Genomic DNA, 21,318 nt, shown 5'->3' on the forward strand with positions numbered 1-21,318 from the left:
TAAAGTCTATTCTTTGATTTCAAGACATAAAAATTTAAAAACTTTAAAATAGAAAAAGAACCATTTTTTATTGTCTTAGAGTTTTAGAGGGGCAAGGACTTTTTTATAGATTTTTTTAGATGGGCAAGGACTTTCTTTCACAATTTAAAAGGATGGGCAATAACTTTTTTAATAAAACAATATTAAGAATGCACCAGCCCATCCATCTGATAAATATTGAACGGTCCCTAATAACGGTGTTTAAAGTTTTATTGAAGTCTTATACTAAAAGAAAAATGTATTGACAGAAAAAAAACCGAACGAGTACGAACCTCTGACACAAATTCCTAAACCTCACCTAAGTACACCCTTAACGTTTATTTCAAACTCAAAATGCCTTTAAAACAGAATATAGATCAAGCCTTTTTGAGATTGACTTTGATATTCATACGTTTTCAGCCTTTACAAAGAAAATGTTATTGCTGTATAAGGGACATATTGAGAATATAATCCGCTTATATGCGTCTGGGTTTTTTGAGTAACGTCCAGTGAATAAACAACTATTTATATTAGTTAGAAGGCTGTCTATTGAAAAATTAACGTTTAAAAAAACGAATAGGTTCGAATAAAGTACTTAAAAAGGAAGCATTTAAATTAAACGAGTTTTGCATATTTCATAATAGAGTTCATTGTGTATATTGCCTTCATATCTAATAAATATTGATAAAAATTGATCTATGGTTACCGGGACACAAAAATGGACCAATTAACTCAAAACAAAACTATCAAATAAGAACTCTTTACCTGCTGTGCTTTTCTATTAGAAACAATATTCTAAACTGTCTAATCCCGTTATTGTGTTTTTTTGTGTAATACATAAGTAAAATCACAAAAATACTGAACTAAGAGGAAAATCAATTCGGAAAGTCCATAATCACATGGCAAAATCAAATAACAAAACGCAGCAAAAACGAATGGACAAGAACTGTCATATTCCTGATATAAAGTCAATGTTTGTATAAATATTTGTTTGTTTTTATAGTGATTAAGTTTATAACACAACGTTGACTCCCATACCCCTATTTTTGACATTTCAACCTATTATGTCTGTTTCTTTTGTTCACACATCGTTGTCAATATTATAGTATTAATGAATGGGTGTTTTTATAATGGCCCTGTTATATGTTCAAGGTCTGTAATAATAGTCGAGGAAGTCTGTAATGGCCCGAGGCAACGCCGAGGGCTATTACAGACATCCGAGGCCATTATTACTGACCGAGGACATATAACAGGGCCAAAATAAAAAAAAAACATATTTTAATACATTTATTAACCAACTGTACAAAAGTGTATGTGTTGCTGCTAACTTGATGTACTGTCTTACTCTTTTAATGACAGTTTAGTTTGAACAAAATAATTTGTACTTCACCATTATAAAGCTTTAAATATACCAAATATCCAAGATATTAAGTTGAAAGAGATATGTGTTAAAAAACAGGATGAACAGTGATCCTTTTATATGGTTCTTTAATGTTGGTTGCTGGTTACTAAATTAAATAAAATACAAAAAGGTATTTTACTCTTTACAACTTAGTTTTATTAACTTTTGTGACGAAAAAGTTTAAGTATGGAGACTTAAACTAAAGTGTGTATTCTTGTGTTTGTGCTTTGTTGTTTGGTGTCTACGTTTCACACGTCCACGGACGACAAATGCCAAGTATACTCTTTAACGGGGTAACCCTGAAAATCTCTGGTAGCGTGATTAAGGGAATCCTGGTCACATAAATAAATAAATGGATCCTGGTGTAGTCTGAACGAAGTCTTGCAAGTTACATAAACACAAAATCGTCTCTCCTCCTTGTATATCGTATCTCCTCTATCTTCTAACTATCTATTTCTCTCTTTTATACTACTCTAGTAACCTGATTACAATATGGTTAAATGACTCTGAACAAAGAAATAATCTACAGGAGCTATATTACAGGAGCCCGGAGCCCGGAGCCCGGAGCCCGGAGCTAAGGTCAACCGAAACTGAGGTCAACCAAGGCACCTGTATAAACAAAGCAACGAGGTACCAGCTGGTGAACAAGATTGATTTGACATTTAACAAGTACAATCTGATTGAAGGTGATAAAAATAGATTGTAAGGAATTACTTTATAACGGTTAATGAGAATAAGTAATTTAATTATACCATGATAATAAAATCCAATGATGCATGTAATAGACGAAAAACGTTACACTTTATTAAAAACCCTAACAGGGCTTAATACAGACAAACTGGGCATTAATTCAGGGCCATTACAGAAAAACAAGGCTATTACAGAAAAAACAGGGCCATTACAGAAAAACAGGGCCATTACAGAAAAAACAAGGCCATTACAGAAAAACAGGGCCCTTTCAGAAAAAAAACAGTGCCATTACAGAAAAACAGGGCCATTACAGAAAATATGTAATTTTTAATAAACAGTCACTTTTGGCAATAATGCACTTTGTTGGTAAATAAAATGGATTATTTTACAACTGTCATACATGTGAGAGATCTAGCTAGTTATAAAACCAAATCAGGAATATGACAGTCGTTGTCCATTTGTTTGATGTGTTTGAGCTGTTGGTTTTGTCATTTTATTAGGAACTTTCCATTTTGAATTTTCCTCGTAGTTAGTTTTGTATTTTTGTGATTTTACTTTTTTCTTTTAAGTCCAAATCTAATGACATTATGCGTCATTAAATTATCGCTGTTGTTAAACAAATGAATTTAGATTTGAAATGCAATCAGGAGGCGATGTTACATGTCACTTAACCTGTTTGTTCCGGCTCTGCCATGCGCACCACTAAAGGATGTGTTTGGGGTTTCTCTCTACACGGATCAAAATCACACCTGAACTTCGTTATTAACTACTAAATTCAAGTGAAGAACACCATAAAAATGCTGACTCAATGTTTTAATAAGAAATGCAGAATGTTCCTATAGCAAATATTTTCATTCAAAAATGAACTTTTAGTGACCTTTTCCGTACATATGCACTTGTGGTTATTATAGCTTCCTTTCAAATAGTTTAAAATACATAAATGTAACTTTGTCATTTCAAAACAAACATTTCAGGGTGTAGTTGATATATATCTACAGGTAATACAAACTATTATATCATCCGTATGGTATTTATTTGGCGAAAAAAACGTAATTATATAAACATAGAGATAACGGCATGATTGATATCTACAATTTAAAGAGAAGATACCTTTTTAAACACTTGAAAAACGATTAATTGGACATGTCGTTACATTTCTTGTTCATCTTACGGGCAAATAATTAATAATTGTTCATCAACATTTAATTGTATGTTTTCATTTAACTAGAACACACAATTAATATACAATGAAACAGTAAAGGACAGGGAGAGTGTAGTTCCATTGTTTACTTTTCTTGTCAGACTAAGCATCTTTACTTCGTAATCAAATTACAACTTACAAACGATTGATCAATTGGTTATTTGGTTTTAAAGCTACTTTCAGCACTATTATTTCTTTTTGGGAAGTAATTTCTCCTTATTTTTTAATTGTGTATCGTAAATAACAAACAGAAACGACACTGCGGGTGCGGGATGTTCTCGCTGTATTGAATACCCATCTGAGGCCTGCAGTTGTTATTTGGTCGGGTTGTTGTCTTTTTGAGAATTGATAATTGGTTTTGTTTTCTTATTATTTAAATGGACATTTTTATGATTGGCATATTATAGAACTGTTCCCGCAACAAAAACAAGAATGCGACTATTCTTGTTAATAAATCTATAGCAATAAATGTGAATGCCGAAACTATAAAGCGTTTTGACATATTGATAAACAATTTTATTAATGCATTAAGTTATTGAAAGAAAATCTTTTATAAATCATAAACACTTTGCATTGCAACAAGGTTCTAGTAAAATCAACGGTCTAATTCGTATAAAAAACGAGATTCAAAAGTGTCGAATCAATTTGAACGAGGACAGTAGGATTCATCTTTGGCACAGGTTGCCAATAAAGAAAGTCTGCCATGCGTGTGTTTTGAGAATATCGGACATATATTGTTTCGAAGCGTTCATTTAAAAAATTTAATAGATGTTATATATATAGATGTTAACAATAATGTTGATACTTAGATATATATTCAACTACGACATTGTTTATAAAACCCTTATTTGATTTGTTTTGCTTGCAAAACCAATTAAGAGATTTGAAAGATGTTACCAAAAACAATTTGAATTTAAGCAATGGCTTTTAAACTGCTTATTAACACACAATACTACTAAGAAGTACAATCACAAAAATACTGAACTCCGATGAAATTCAAAAAGGAAAGTCCCTAATTAAATGGCAAAATAAAATGATAAAACACACCAAACGAATGGACAACAACTGTCATATTTCTGACTTGGTAGAGGCATTTTCAAATTTTGAAAATGGTGGATTTAACATGGTTTTATAGCGCTAAACCTTTTTTTTTATACGGCAGTCGCATCAAATTCCATTATATTTACAACGATGCGTGAACAAAACAGACATAATAAATGAAATTGTCAAAATATAGGTACAGCAGTTTAATATTGATACTAATTAGTACTAATATTGACTTAACAAAAACACCGCTATGATATTTTAAAGTATCGCATTGATATTAGAATTTAAAGCATTTGTTTATTTGTGTACATAAGAAAAACACAGCACTCCAAATTTTACACGTACATAAACTTTTGCTTTTAACTAACTTCTGAATGTATATTTAGACTTAATTGTTGTTTATATTTGAACATTAAGTTTTAAATTTCGTATTTTCTTTATTTTTTGTTGATGAAAACAACATTTTCCGCATGGAATGTCTGCATATTTACAATTGATATTAGACAATATCGCTATGTGATATAAGAAACGTTTTTATCGATTCGCTTCTTCCATAGACTGATTATTTAGTGTTGTGTAAAAAGTGTGAAATTCAAAGTTACTTTTATGAAATAGTTCTAGCAAAATCGCATAAAATTCCTCGTGTAAAATTGTGAAACCAGCATATACTAATGAAGTTTAAAATATTTTCCACTTTAATTCGAAGTATTTAATTTAATTTCTAATTCGTGTATCATCTGCAGCTACAGAAAATCTTTTCTTTATAAGCATTTGGTTAAAAGGCAAAAGTATATGCATTCATCCCAATTATTTTTTTACTTATTTGGACCTCGGTCTAGTAACCGTTCGACTCATTCATTTCATCTATTCCCTTGATTGTGTCGAAAACCCATATATAGTTAGTATCTACAACGTAGTTACTATGATCAATAATTCAAGCAGTTTTCCTATTACACATGCAAAATGATCGCACAATGTTCCATGGTGTGTGAAATACATTTAAAGATAAAATGAAGTTGTGCACTACCATCTAGCCTTATTATTGTAGTTTCAACATGACACATAGCCATTCCAACACTTAACTGAACTTTTGTATTTTCCACAAAAATTGAAAAAGCTATACAATGAGAACCTTTAGAACTTTAAAAGAATTGTTAAAAAGAATTCATCTAATGATCAGCTTTAGTGATTTAAAATTGAAAACTAAGTTCCAAACTTCTCGTCGTGTTGCTTGAATCATGCTGATACCATTCGAATTTGTTTATGTAGGATAACCATTATACAATATCCCAATGTACCTTTAATATATCGAACTTTTACATAATATTTTGATTGAATTTATATCAAGTATGATGGGCAATGAGATTGATGTATCCACATACAAAATAGTAAGTTTTGTATGTTTGTTCCAATAACTCGTGAAACTTGTAAGACATCTGGCAGCTGATGGAAACATGTTTTGTAGCGTTAATTTTTTTTTTACTATCGGTCTTACAATTGCCAATGATAGCTGGTTTGCTTTATTAACTAGCTTTATTTATTCATTTTGAACTATGTTTAGTATTGCGTTCATTATCACTGAACTTGTATATATATTTGTTTAGAGGCCAGCTGAAGGACGCCTCCGGGTGCCGTAATTTCTCGCTGCATTGAAGACCAGTTGGTGATCTTCTGCTGTTGTCTGTTCTATGTTCGGGTTGTTGTCTCTTTGACACATTCCCCATTTCCATTCTCAATTTTATGCTTACTTCTACGATATTTTGTGTTACCTAAATGAAACACGATAGTTAAGCTAAAAAAGGTTTTCATTTAGTATGTATGTGACATCTGCAACAGTTTTTCATCATTAAAATTTGAACTAACAACTCTTGAGGAAACATTGATATGTAATTGACGGTAATATTGACTTTAGTGTTTATGTATTTCATGTATTATTTCAAACAGATTTTTTATTCTTCGTCCACAATTTCCATTGTCAGGGAAGCTATTTGAATTTAGTGTACATTGCAGCAGTCTTGAAACTGTTGATCCCTAAAATTTCCATTGAGAAGTTTAAGGGTAGCAGTACAGATATTCTTTTGTTCACATCTATATCTCCATCCCGTGATGATCCTACTCCAATCGAGGTATCTTTCAACTTCAGTACAATCCCTTCTGGCATCCTGAGAAAAAATTTAAGTATTGAATGTGATTTATGAGGATGGTAATTTTCAGACTAAGATTGATCTTTGTTTTCTTTATTTAGCATACTTTTCTTCCCTTTTTCCCAAAGTATGAGTACTGCTTAAAGAGTACAAATAATAAACTGTGTTATAGAAAAAAAGATGTGGTATGATTGGCAATGAGACAACTCCCCACAAGATACCAACATGACACAGAAATTAACCACTATAGGTCACCGAACGACCTTCAACAATGAGCAAAGCCCATACCGCATAATTAGATATACAAGGCCTCGAAATGGCAATGTAAAACAATTCAAACGAGAAAACTAATGGCCTAATTTATGTACAAAAAATGAACGAAAAACGAATATGATTGCCAACGAGGCAACTTCAAAGAACAGTTCAAAAGACGATGTTAAGGATTTACGGGTCATCAGACGATCTACGACAATAAGAAAAACCTTAATGTATAGTATGCTATAAAATATCTAACATAAAAAATATTTTGATGTTGGTGGAGATATTTGATATTCTCTTTAATATATTTTTGCAACTTTTATGCTTATGGGACGATTCAAATTTTACTGACTAGCAGATACTATATGTTTGGTTAGACGTGTTGCTGTCTTGATCACGTTTACCAATATTATTTCGGGTCAGTTGCGCAGTAGCCTTCGTACGAATGGGAATTTTCTCGGTGTTGTGAAGACCCATTTATGGACTTCGGCTATTTTCTGATTTTTGGTTGGGTTGTTGTCTCTTAGACACATTCACCAATTTCATCTCCTTTTGTTTGACTTTTGTTTTGTACTTACAGAGCCATCCCAAGTGACTATGGTAGACGTTGCATATCCTATCTGGAAATAATAAAAGACAGGATTTCTTCCATTGCATGAATGACTTATGATTTCTAATCTTGTAACATCAGGAGCAGGTCCACCATCAGTTACATGCCATAAAGACATCGAAAGAACAATAATTGATACTATTCCCTACAAAAAATTGTCCATTATCAGATGAAGTCTTAATCTAGTCATATTTACAATATAAAATGAAGTTTTCAATATGATAGAATCTCTAAAGGAAATCAAATCAATTCAGACAGTTTGGTCGACTGGAGTCTGATAATGTAAATATGATGATAATAACTTATTTATTTTAATACATATACTTTAAACCTTTTTCAAATAGAAGGATGTTATATATGTAGAATCAGAATAAAACCGAGTTCTACTGCATGAAGCACATCAACCCATTCCTGAAAAAAGCAGTTACAGCAAGGATCGATAATTGTCAAGAATACCGCGGGAGTCAAGACGTCGCGTTTTACTGTTATGTATCTAGGGTTGACGTCAGTGTGCGACGTCGCCTTAGTAGTTCTGTTAAAATGAAGTAAACGTCAAACTATATGGTTGTATTGTTTTCTGTTTACGATATTAGAAGTTAGCCTCGACATTTATGGTGCCATGACCAAAAGGGAAAATGGATACAAAGCTGAAAGCCGTTCGTTCTGGACATAAAGGAGCAATTACAAGACTTTGGAAGAATTTTGGAGACATACGAGACACTTCCGAAATAGAAATTGAGGACGTCACAGCTATTTTAGATTCCGTGTTACAGAAAAGGGATATTCTTAAAGATCTGAATGATAAAATTGTGGACGCAAGCTCGGATGAAGATGTGGTGGATGAAATTTAACAAACAGATGAGTAAATGTTCGATTTAGATTCAAAAATTCGTCAAATTAGAAAACTCATTAATCCCTCCCAGTCGAAAAGTCATAATTTACCCGTCAATACTACCGTTTTTCAAGCTAGTAACGTTACTCCCTCTGATACACCCATGCATACCTTGATTTCACCTACAGCAAATAGTGTACCCGCAAGCGACTCTTCTCAATTGAACCCGCACGCAAACTGTTTCACGTCGACATCTCATGTACAATCGAATGCAGCCTCGTTTTATACATGTAACCCCGCTATATCAGAGATTATTCCTACTACGAACCCGTCTATGCATATTCCAAGTTTACATTCGTCTTCTAGCACAAATAATCAGTACCACAAATTACCAAAGTTGAACTTGTCTACTTTTAAAGGGAATATTTTAGATTGGCAATCCTTTTGGGATTCATATGAGACATATATTCACACAAATCCAACACTCAGCGACGTACAGAAGTTTAACTACTTAAAGTCATTGCTACAGGGAGAAGCGTTTCAGACCATATCAGGTTTTTCTATGACAAACACTAATTATGGCAAAGCTATTTCGTTGTTACAAGAGAGGTATGGACAGATACATACTATAATACAAACATATATGCAAGCTCTACTTGAGATTTCGCCGCCAATTTATACTTTAGTAAGCCTCCGCAATTATTATGACAAAACTGAAACTTACGTACGAGGTCTAGAGTCACTCGGACAGACTACAGACACTTATGGTTCACTACTGATACCCGTTATTCTGAACAAGTTGCTCGCAGAAATACGCCAAAACCTAGCAAGACAACACGGACCGTCAAGTTGGAATTTGAAAGATTTGAGGAAGAGTATACTTAACGAAATTCAGATCTCGAGTCTTCAGAAAGTCACTTCACAACCACATCTACATGTACGTTTCATACAGGAATAGAATCACTGCGAATACACACAGCACACAACGCGAAGAGCCAACCCCGGAATATTACTGAGAGACCATGTGTTTTTTGTAAAGAGATACATGCGCCAACAAACTGTACCAATATTAGTGATAGCACAGCCCGAATGTATATCGTAATTCGTGATAATATATGTTTTAATTGTTTAGGAAATCATCATGCTAATGAGTGTCAATCGAAACGAACGTGTCGACACTGCAACCAGAGACACCATTCCAGTTTATGTAGTGCGAGTAATAATGTTAACAGCGAAGGTTTAGCGTTCATTACAAGCAATACAAATAAACAGATTCAATCTTCACCCGTCAATCTTATAAATGACACTGAAAACCAGGAAGATATTAAAGTTTTGCATTTATCGACACAGATGCGTACAAATGTGCTACTGAAAACGGCGGTAGCTCCTGTATGATCAGGTAATATATCTATGTATACGAATGTTTTATTTAATGAGGGTGCACAAAGATCTTTTTTAACAGAGCATCTAGCGAAGAAATTGAATTTGAAAATTGAAGGAATTGAAGTTGTACACTTATCGGCTTTTGGAGAGGACAACACGAGCACAAGAGAACTACGAACAACCACCGTATTTATCGAAACCGAAAATAGTCGTAAAATTCCGATTGAAGTCCTTATTGTTCCTACCATAGCAGTTCCAATACATAATCATATGCGGTACGTTAACCGAAATATGGATTATCTGAAAGGGTTAAGACTCGCTCACCCAGTTAACAAAGACGATTATTTTGAGATATCATTACTTATTGGTGCCGACCACTATTGGGACTTTATCGAAGACAAAGTAATACGAGGAGATGGACCGATCGCGATGAAGTCAAAGCTTGGATACTTACTATCAGGACCCTTACAGCCGTAGGGTAGGGTACTTTCGTCTACGACATCCAGTATCTTAAACGTACTGGTTTCGAATAAATCAGAGGAATTTGGCTTAGAAGAAATTATAAAGGAACAGACACGTTGCCAAATTATCGAGAGAGTTGAGGAAGCAGAACCGACAGGGAAAATATCAAAAGATGGACTGAATGATAGGTATCTATTGAACTGTTGTGACTTATTATGGAATGTTACGAAAATATTTGATTTATTGACTACTTTCAAAAACCTATAACATGATACAATTTCATTGAAAGAAGGAACAGGTACACAGAAAAAATGGATACTGTGATTTGTGTATACGAAATAGACTCATTGGGATTTAACCGAATGATAACTAGTCTGGAAACTAGTGACTGTGCTAAAGTTTTAAGTTTAAGTTTTGAATTTGAGAGACAGTAATTTTAATTCATTTTTTTTTTCTTGATTGTAATTTATTTTTGATATTTACTTTTCGCCGCCCGGAGAATGTCAAGAATACCGCGGGAGTCAAGACGTCGCGTTTTACTGTTATGTATCTAGGGTTGACGTCAGTGTTTAGTAGTTCTGTTAAAATGAAGTAAACGTCAAACTGTATGGTTGTATTGTTTTCTGTATACGATATTAGAAGTTAACCTCGACAATAATATTCATAGCTCGAAATCTATAGTTTTAAACGTCCAAAAAGACTTCCTAGTCCTAGTCATAGCAAAAAGAGTGAGATGTAGTAATAATATAGAGGAAATGTGGTATGATTGCCAATTTGACAACTATCTACATAAATTGAAAGGAAGTAGTTGAAAGCAATCACAAGCAACAATATGAATTTCAGCAATGAGAAACCCGCAACCGTATAGTCAGATATAAAAGGTCACGACATGAAAAATATGAAACCATTCATATCGGAAAACATAACGACATAATTTATAACAAAATGTTTTATGAAAATCAAAAATGACAGACATGAACCAACGATAATCACTGAACAACCAACTCCTGACTAGGGACATTCACATATAATCTGTGGATAACACCCCTAACCCGAGACAGCTGACCCCATCCTTGCACTAACCTGAGACACTGGTTTAACAGTACAACATAAAAGCTAACTACAAAAATCAGTTGCAAAGGGCTTAACTCATCATCTCGAAATAAATCCGATAAACATGTACAAAAATCGTTGACGAGACTTGGCAGGATATGTATACATCCTTTCAAAAAACAATGACACTTAGTGCAGATATGAGAGTACTCTCATCTTTTGACAGCAAGTTCTAAACCACCTAAGAGTAAATATCAATTAGTACACATCAAACTTCCAATAGATTTAGTGTAAAAACGATATTGACAGTCGGAGAATCACATGACAGGTTCAATGCCAAAATATAGGTATCGACAGATTGCAGTAGCATGAATGTGACTTTAACAATAAATCGTCTTACCTAAGTCTAGATTTTTATCTTCGCGTTGTATAAGAGCACACTAATGTCATTCTTACTCTAAGTACTCAGAACATTTGTCCTGACATGACCGTCAACGTTTTCAGTCCTCGATTTAGTCAAGCCATTGCCTCTGCTACTTGTTTTTTTATAAAGCCATATAATGTTTATAACCCGGAAAACCTCCTTACACGTGGAAATATTTTGAAGTTCCTGACGAGCCTAGTTTTCTTATTTGGAGAAAACTGAAAGATTTTGAAACAAAAAATAGTTAACATTGACAAAATGGCAGTTGTTTTTAAATAGTCCGTTTTATGTTTCTTGTCGTTATTTTTTGCTGCAGTTCAGACTTTATGTTGTTTCGTTGTGTTCCTTTGGTAATCAAAGAGCATTGTTTAGGCTTTTGTAAGACTACTATACTTTCGATTTTTTTTTCTTGAATACATAATTAATATGTATTGAAGACAAGTATGTATTAAATCATGATTTCCAAATACTGTAGATTTGAATATTGCCAATTTCGTGCAAGTAAAAAGATATACGTTACCAAGCTGAAATAATTCATCTTTTAAATGAATCTGAAATGAAATTTTAAAACATTTAAGAATTAAGATAAATATCACTTTAATATTAAACCATATGAAGTTTAATCACGGTAGTGGTGATTAAACTTCAGATGGTTTTGATTTTGATTTTGATTTTCGTTGCACCAAACATATTCAATTAGAAAAAAATATTCACAAGCATATTAGTAAATGATTGTGAGTGTACATGCATGTCAGAGGTGGATCCCAGATTCTTTTAAAGGAGGGAGTTCATTTCTCGGAAACAGAAGATATTTTTGGACAATTATATGCTTAAAATTATATTTTTCCAATCAGAAAAGGTGTGGCCTCTAGCCCCTGTTTGTGTGTGTATAGTTCTTGTGTAATCTTGTGCGTGTTATGTGTCAAAAGTTTTTCCGCTGTATCTTATAATTACTGTTGTATACACTTTTGCAATGTTGCAGCGTGAAGCAAATGACGTGGGTATGTTCAATAGATACTTCAAATATATTATTAGTCAAACGAATATAAAATTTAAAATATCTATTGCTTGAAAAGACGAACAAATGTCTAAGTATAATCATAAATGAAAAGATAAAGACATTTAATTCACTATACCTTGTTTCTGAGATTAAACGAAGGGCACTGTAAAACCTTGTCCGAATCCTTTAAAGAAATTTTGTTTCAGTTAAAGCTTTTATAAGAAACCCGCAAATCCTGTTGTTGTTGTTTTTTTTTTTTCGTTGTTCTTATTATTATCTGTTTGGCAGTTAGTCAATAATCTGACTAGGTAAAACTAGATTAATCCAAACTTGAGCATCTTAAGTGTACTACTTGGAATGTTTTTATCGGGTGGTTAGATAGGTCAATATGCGTAATTTATTTTCCGTAGGGTGTAATGGAAACATTTCCTTCTATACCTCAGTCCATATCGTAAACTTGTATATGTATGATGGCTATTTTTGAAGTTGACACATTTTCCCATATGTGGTTAATTTTCTGGGTACGAAGTTTGATTCTCTTTTCAAATAAATTAGCCCGACCTGAAATGTATTTTTGTGATGCCACTCCTGGCGATAAAAACCCTTGTTTCACTGTAAAACTTCTATGAAAATTTAGTACTATATGTAAACATTAAAAATCTCAAGTTTTTACACATTTATTCTATGGTATTCTACTTTCGAAATAAACCCAAGTGGTTAGGCTCAGACAGTTTTAAAATTAGAAACGTGTCCAATTTCACTACACAGCGATTTTTGTTTAAGAACAACTTTTGATTTCCCCACTTTGATGTGCATAACGGATATTGGCCCAGATGGATAATTGTAGTTAATATGATGTAAATTAAAACAAACAGACTACTGGTAAATCGTTTAACAGATGTTTGGTTGATTAATTGTTGGCTGCTTTGTAATTGAGAATGAATACACCTACAAATGAAAATGTCAAAGGGAATATAAATACAGACCATTAAAATAAACCAGGCAATATCAAATGTTGTACTCGGAAAAAAAAACTTGAAAAAATACTCCATGTTAATGTAGAATGTTCCTTTAGCAATTTTATTCTGAGAGAAATGAACTCTTAGTATACTTTTCAGTATATATGTAGTGTACAAGTTAGCATGTATACATGTTTTTTCGTCAGATTATTATTTTTGTCAACTTCTTCACCTTGGAGTGTTTGTTTGGAATCAAACGACAACGTAACATAAACATATTTTTGACTATTTTGTTTGATGTGTTTGATCTTTCAATTGTGCCATTTGATTAGAGACTCTCCGTATTGAATTTTCCTCTGAGTTCAGTATTTTAGTGAGTTTTAATATGTGTAGGCCCAAGTGTATAAATGTTGTGTTCAAATTTTACCATTTGTACAAATGAATAGTTATACAAAACAATTGAACAACACAATTGTATAAATTATAATTTGTAATTTGACTTTTTACAAATTACAATTTGAACAAAAAGTGCCTGCACAAAAACAATATGTACAAAATTTGACGAAAATTCATTTATAACTTGTGCAATAATTTATAATATGGAATTTGGGGGGGGGGGAATGACATTGATACAAACGATTGAACTGTTGTTTAAAACCACACAGTAAACCTTATGGACAAAATACAAACATAGTTCATTAAATACTTTTGAGCAGGCGAGTGAATTACGGCATCGAATTGCACAACATCGTTTGACTTTCCCATTTAACTCTTTTTGAACACTTTGCAATAGCTAATTACTTTGGGGTCGATTGCTTTGATAAGTTGCCAAATCTATGTATCAAGCTTTCTTATTTACATTCTTTTAGTGATTTATCCAGTCGAGGCAATCGTGTAAGCATGAATGGCATTGTTGATTAGTAGGATAAATGTGTTTAAAGTGTTCTGAACCTAGCAGAGAATGAAACATGAAAGAACAGTCAGTCGTATGTACATAAGGGACAATTATAATTGGCTTATAGCTTAATTGAAATATGACACTGACATTGAAACACAGATCGTTCTTGTCAGGAAGCGTGCTCTGTGTGGCCAATAGATCCAAGACAAATAACTTGCCAAATAACCGAGACAGTTATTATTAGAACTTATTGTTTTGGGTTAATTTCATTATACAGATTTCCTCAGTTTGATCGTGTCCTGACTGATCCTCGAAATATCTGAAACATAAATGTAAAATCTGTCATTTTGGGTGCCAAATTGCAACATACAGCTGTATGGATTTTAACAGGATATGTATTCGCTTAAAGTCAATTTGAAGCTGTGGTGAAAGACATCGTTTTATTAACAACAACAGTTCCTTTGCCTTAACTATTGCGACGTGAAGCAGTTAAAATATGTTTCTGTCATGTGAATGTAAAGGTGGGTACAGCTCTTCTAAACTTTAATGTGAAAGCCAAACGATGTGATGCAATTTCCGATTTCATATTTCACTCACCACAAAATAATGATAAAGAACCACTTTTTTAATTTTTCACCTAAGTGTGTTAAAAATCATTGTACAACTTACAAGCGAATTTCTGTGAAATTTTGTACAAATTGTAATCTATACAGACACTTTTTTTGTACAATCAACATACAAATTATGATGTGTACAATTTTTTCGTACAATTTTTAATTTGTACAAAGGGATAACTTAAACACTACAACTATACACTTGGGCCTACAAAATAGTTCAAATATTTTTATGTTACGTTGTCGTTTAATTTGTAGCAAACATTCCAAGGTGAAGTAGTTGATAAAACTATAGAAAATACATGTATGTGTCATCGACCTTGATTTTTCTACAGGTTATGCAAATTCCTATAGCATCCGAAGTATTATATATGACGCAAAACATAATCATGTAAACAAAAGAGATAACGGCATAATTGATATCTACAATACAGTAAAGAGAATGTGTAGGTCTTTAAGCACTTGAAAACCATTTACAGTTATCGTTCTTCTTACTATACGACAAATGGGATAAATATTTGATTTTTTTGTCATAAACATTTGATGGAATGATATTTTCAACAAGAAGAGTCAATTAGTACACAATGAACTAGGGAAGAACAGGAAGAGTATAATCCCTATTTCAATTTATTTGTTCGATTAAGTATCTTTACTTCCTAATCAAATTACAACTTGTAACAAGCGATTGACTGATTGATTATATTTTTAATGCCACTTTCAGCACTGTTGGCTCTTTTGTGGTGTTTATTGGTAGACGAAGTCAGAGTGTCCAGCAAGATCTATCAAACCATCGGCAGGAAAACTGACAATTCTTGTCAGTTTTGATTGGAGTCGAGCGCATCTGTAACATACACCATTTTCTTTTGAATTTTCGCCATAACCGGATTATTGACATCCTTTATGTGTAAAGGCAATATACACATAGCAATCTAGATATCTGAAACCGCGTCGGTATGTGTGTATTATAATGTTTTCAAGTCTCTTATTACATTCTTATTTCTATGAACTGTTATATAATAAGTGGTTTGTTTCCTGGTTTATTAAACCCTCAATTTTCACGTTGTCTATAAAATAAACTTAGCATTTACGAAAATTATATGATCTGTGTAGACATCTAATCGTAATTAGATTGATATAGTCTTGGTAACTCTATACAACACTTTCAGCATGATGCAGTTCAGAATGTGTAAAAAAATAGATTTTACAGAAGGTTGCCCGATGGTAAACGCTCCTGTTATAAATTGAGAATGGCAATGGGTAATATGTGAACAAGGCAATAATCCGACCAAAGACCAGATAACAGCCGAAGTCCAACAATGGGTCTTCAATGCAGCTAGAAAATTCCAAACCCGAAGGTATGCCTTAGCTGGCCCCTAAATAAAAATGTGTATAAAATACAAAACAGCATTGTTAATTATAAAGATGTAAATGAAGTACATCTTCAAATTGGCCATGGGGATTAGAAGTATAGAACGTAGACAAATCTACTTTTGACATTATTGAAAAATTTTATGATTGTGATTGAATCTTTTGGGTAGATCTTTAGACTCGGTAGGACTCAATATTTTATCGACACCGATGGGTGAGCAAATTGCTTGTTAATACGTGATATATACTATCATATTTATTGAAACTTTTTCATTAGCAATTATAAACGTATATACTCGCAAACCTAAAATTCATTAGTTTCACTCAAATAATAATAATGCCGTGAACTGGAATTATTTCTAGCCTGAGTATTATACCAAGACAACAGATAATGTCGTCGGGCATTAAGAAATTAACAGACGGAAACGGATCTAACACATAAATAGACAATTATCAGTGCCTATTTTGTATCTAGATTGTAAATAAGGTGTGGATTTAGTACATATGTTCCACTTACTGGACAAACAACGAAACAACTGAATTGTAAGATTGCTTGTCATTAAAGTTCAGATAAAGTACTAGTAGCTCATATTTATTTGGTTTGGTAGTATATCGTAGACCTAAAATAGTCAAATGCTATAACGATTATCAGCTAAAATCAATATTATTTGATGGAAACAAATTCTACATTCCAATATATAATAGTTTAAAATAAAAAGAAAATTTCAAAAATTTCAAAAAACAAATTACAAAATGTTTCTTTGATGTTTTACTTTAGTATTTTATAATACTTTTGATGCTATGACATGTTGTACGTCTAAATCAAAAAAGTGTATTCAACGAAACAACGCAGCAACATATAACAAATCCAAATCACCCTAAGAGTTCAACAAAACGGTGTTCAGTAACGGACAGGTATCTTAAAAAAAATGCAAATCTTCAGGAAGTGTTATCTCTATCAATAAAATTAAGAATGGAAATGAGGAAAAGTTCAAAGAGACAACAACCCGACCAAAGAGCAGACAACAGCTGATAGCAACAAATGGGTCCTCAACGCAGCGAGAAAATCCCGCACCAGACGTGGTCCTCAGCTGACCCCTAATGTGTACTAGTTCAATAAAAAATAGACGTCGCTCTCAATTCAAAAAATGTAAATGAACTAAAATAAAAATAAAACATACAAGACTAACGCAGGCCAAAGGCTCCTGGCTCGGGACTTGGGCAAAAATGCAGCGCGGTTAAACATGTTTAGTGAGATCTCAATTCTCCCCATATACATCTAGACAATTTAGGATAAAGAAACACATAGCAATACTTACAGTAAAACTCATTATAAAAGAAATCCGAGTCAGATGTCAGAAAAGGTAACAAAAGAAACTAAGCAAAATGAAAATGATACATAGACTACTAGCAGTTACCGACATGCCAGCTCCAGACCTTAATTAAATTGATTGAAAGATAATGTCTTCATTACATGAAAATCAAGTACAATCCCTCCCGTTAGGGGTTAGAATCATACCATCATAAACTATATGTGAAGAACCTAACCCGTAGCATGCCAAAAACTGGTTTAAAAATAAATGTGTTTATTTCCGATGCAAAGACACTATGAGTAAATCAATATTTATACCAAAATATGCAATCCTTAATGACCTGTCAACAGTATAGTAACTATATCCTTTACGAATAAGCCTGTTTACAGATATGATTAGCTTTTGAGGTGAATGCCGATATTTGTGTATTTTATAAAGAAATTACTATAATTATTGGATATGAAATTAAACAATTAAACGATACTCTCCTTGGTAAGAGTCGGAGTTTGATTGTGATTCTACGAGTCATAGAATAACTGATGGGATTAAATGAGATAGTGTTTGCGCATGAATGACTTCAATTTTTAAAGAAGGTTTTTTTTTCATTTCAAATAGAGACAAAAATGATTTAACTTAGTAATGCCTCCTATAAATAAAACGTACCAGTATTGGATACTAAACAATTACCCTTTTGTAACTTACCCTATTCAAGTAAGGCGGGCGGGTGACATTTAATCCCATCAGTGATGCTATGACTCATAGAATCACAATCAAACTTCGACTCTTACCAAGGAGAGTCTCGTTTAATTGTTTAATTCTGTTACGTCATATCATTTCCGGAATTAAATGAGATTTTAAAGCCAATGACAAAAACCTGAATGTCAGCTGAAGTGTCTACTTACAGCATGTACAGTACTTCTTCAACTTCAGATTACTGCAAAACTGCCGACACAAATACATCTTCTGTAAGCACCTTCTTGTTATAAAACTTAAAAGAATGTTCTTTCATTTGTCCATCCTGCTTTGTCAAGGATTTCCTAAATAGGAACTGCCTTCAATTTTGCTCGTGATGTCGTTGCTGAGCGCACACTGTGAGCACCATACATCTTCATATCTATGCCATTTCTTTGCAAAATAGTTTTAATCCATCTTGCAATTGTATCTTTAGTAACATCTTGGTGTGGTTTGACATAACTAATTAACGATTTTGAATTTTTTCTGAAGCAATTGTTTTGTGCTGTACACATATTCTTTTAACACGGTACAAACACAAAGTCTCCTATCTTGAGGATAAGCTTTCAAGTGTACCTGTGGGTTCCTATACCTATGTCTACTTTGTTTCAGTAGTCCCTCTGTTTCAACAACAAACTCGGATTTTAACTTATTTACATTATTTACATTTAAAAGATGAATCGACTGGGTTCTGGATTCATTAGTTAATGCAATTAACATACACAATTTTAATGTTAAATCCTTTAAACTGATGAATTTTACTGGATATAGTTTCCTCAAATAGAATAAAACTTTGGAAACATCCCAAAGGTGTGTATACCTTGGCAATGTAGGCCGTAAATTATATACTCCCTTCATCTACCTAATTATTAACGGATGCGAACCTACTAAGTATCATTCGCATTTCAGTTCTAATGCTGACAGAGATCCTCTAGTAGTATTAAGAGAACTATATCAAAGGCCTGTTTCAAATAAACTGGCTAAAAAACCTAAAATAAATTCTACAGTTGGTTGAATTGAATTAATCTGTTTTTACCACAGTAGTGAAACCATCTTTTTGTGAACGTCTGATATTGTTTTTCAGTAACAAGTTTCCATGACGACATGATAATATTGGCTGTTTGTTTAGAAAGCCCTCGTTTTCTGTATAGTTTCCTGACACAAGACAAGCAATCAGAAATAGCGTTCTCTGAAGTGGATGTTCCTTGCCTTAAGGAGGAATTGTTAACAATTTTTTGGATTTTGGAATTATCAAGGGATTGTCTATTAACAATTCCATCAACCTGGTAAACAAAGGTTGCGTTGGCCAAAGATGTGCTATCAGTATTCCTTTGGCCTTTTCCATCCATATTTTCTGTACACAAGAACCCAGTAGACTGAAAGGAGGAAAAATGTATACTGAATTAGAATGTTTCCAATTCAAAGAAAATGCATCTATAAATGATGCAAGAGGATCTGGTTTCCATGCACAAAATTTTTCAATTTTGAAAATTTAGCCTCGAGGCATATAAGCCTATTTCAGGTTTTCCCCAATTTTGTGTTATTTTATCAAATACAATATCCCTCAATTTCCATTCAGTTTGATCATTAAAAATACATAATTTTTTATCAGCCTCTGTATTTCATTTTCCCGGAATATGGGTACATGACAACCAGATCCCATTTCCAATACACAATAACCATAAACTTCTACTTATTTCATTGCAATCTAATGATTTTGAACCTCCCATATTATTGATGTATGCAACAGCCGTGGTGTTGTCTGTTAAAACTGTAACATGGTTATGTTTTGGTTTTTTTTTTCTAAACGATTGCACAGCAAATTTGAGAGCTAAAATTTCTAAATAATTGATATGCTTTTCTCTTTCTTTTTCTGTCCATTGTCCGCCTATCTTTTCTTGCTCTAATACAGCCCCTTCCGAATCCAGAGGCATCAGTCTCAATTATGAAACCAGGATTTTCTCGAGAAATTTTCCTGTTTTGTGTAAATATATTTAAAGACCACCAATTTAACTCATATTTCATTGACTGTATTTTAACCGTATTAGAATCAAAGTTTCCATTTGATTTTTTAAGAGCGTTAGTTTCTTCATTTTCTAAATTCCTGTAAAAGAATTTACTAATATCTACTGCAGAAAAACTTGAAACTATCAAGCCAATTACTTTTGCCACATTTCTTATTTTTGTATATTTTTTAAATATAATTTTTTGCATTCTTCTGCAATGCGTTCTTTTTTATCAAGTGGCAAAGTAACAATAATTTCTTAAGAATCTATAATATTTTCTAGAAATATAATCTTTTTAGAAGGTTCAAATACTGATTTTTCAGGATGAAACATAAAATCTAAGTTTTCCATAAGGGAAATTGTTTCTTGGACATTATCTTTACATTCTTTATGTGTATCAGCACATAGCAGACTATCATCAATATAGCCAGCATTAGTATAAACTAAATTTCTCAACCTAGAATAAACTTGTTTCATAATTTTTGTAAAATATCTTGGTGCTGAAGCTAGCTCATTAGGTTAGCAGGTAAATTGAAATATTTTATCGTCCCATGAAAATCTCAAGTATTTTTTTATGTTCTTGTGCTACAGGCACACAATGATATGCATGTCTCTAATCGACACTAGTCATGTACGTTTCAATCTACCTGCTTCAAACTCATTCAATGTACTAACCTCATCTTTTTCTTGGTTATTTACATTTTTCTGAAACCTATTTTTTTGGTCCAGAATCATTACTGGTACTGGCAAAATCTTGACGTGAATGGCTTTCATAAGAACCTCTACCAATACCACGTCCTCTACCTCTTCCACGGCCAAAGCTGCCTCTACCACCCCTACCAAACCGTCTTCTAGACCTTCAACTTCCACGTCCAAAGTGAATACGAGTTGCTATCTTAGAGCA

General features: G+C 32.9%; 1 long non-coding RNA gene across 1 annotated transcript; it reads right to left on the reverse strand.

The window, feature by feature from the left end:
* Positions 1 to 6,145: 6,145 nt before the first annotated feature.
* LOC143082968 (uncharacterized) lies at positions 6,146 to 12,800 on the reverse strand. The gene is made up of 4 exons (XR_012980521.1): positions 12,661 to 12,800; positions 12,045 to 12,075; positions 7,339 to 7,515; positions 6,146 to 6,520 (listed from the first exon to the last, which is right to left on the reverse strand). It is a non-coding gene; the product is annotated as an uncharacterized LOC143082968 (long non-coding RNA).
* Between the last annotated feature and the right edge of the window lie 8,518 nt (positions 12,801 to 21,318).

The sequence above is a fragment of the Mytilus galloprovincialis genome, chromosome 7, assembly GCF_965363235.1.
Source record: "Mytilus galloprovincialis chromosome 7, xbMytGall1.hap1.1, whole genome shotgun sequence".
In the NCBI taxonomy this organism is placed as follows: Eukaryota; Metazoa; Mollusca; class Bivalvia; order Mytilida; family Mytilidae; genus Mytilus; species Mytilus galloprovincialis.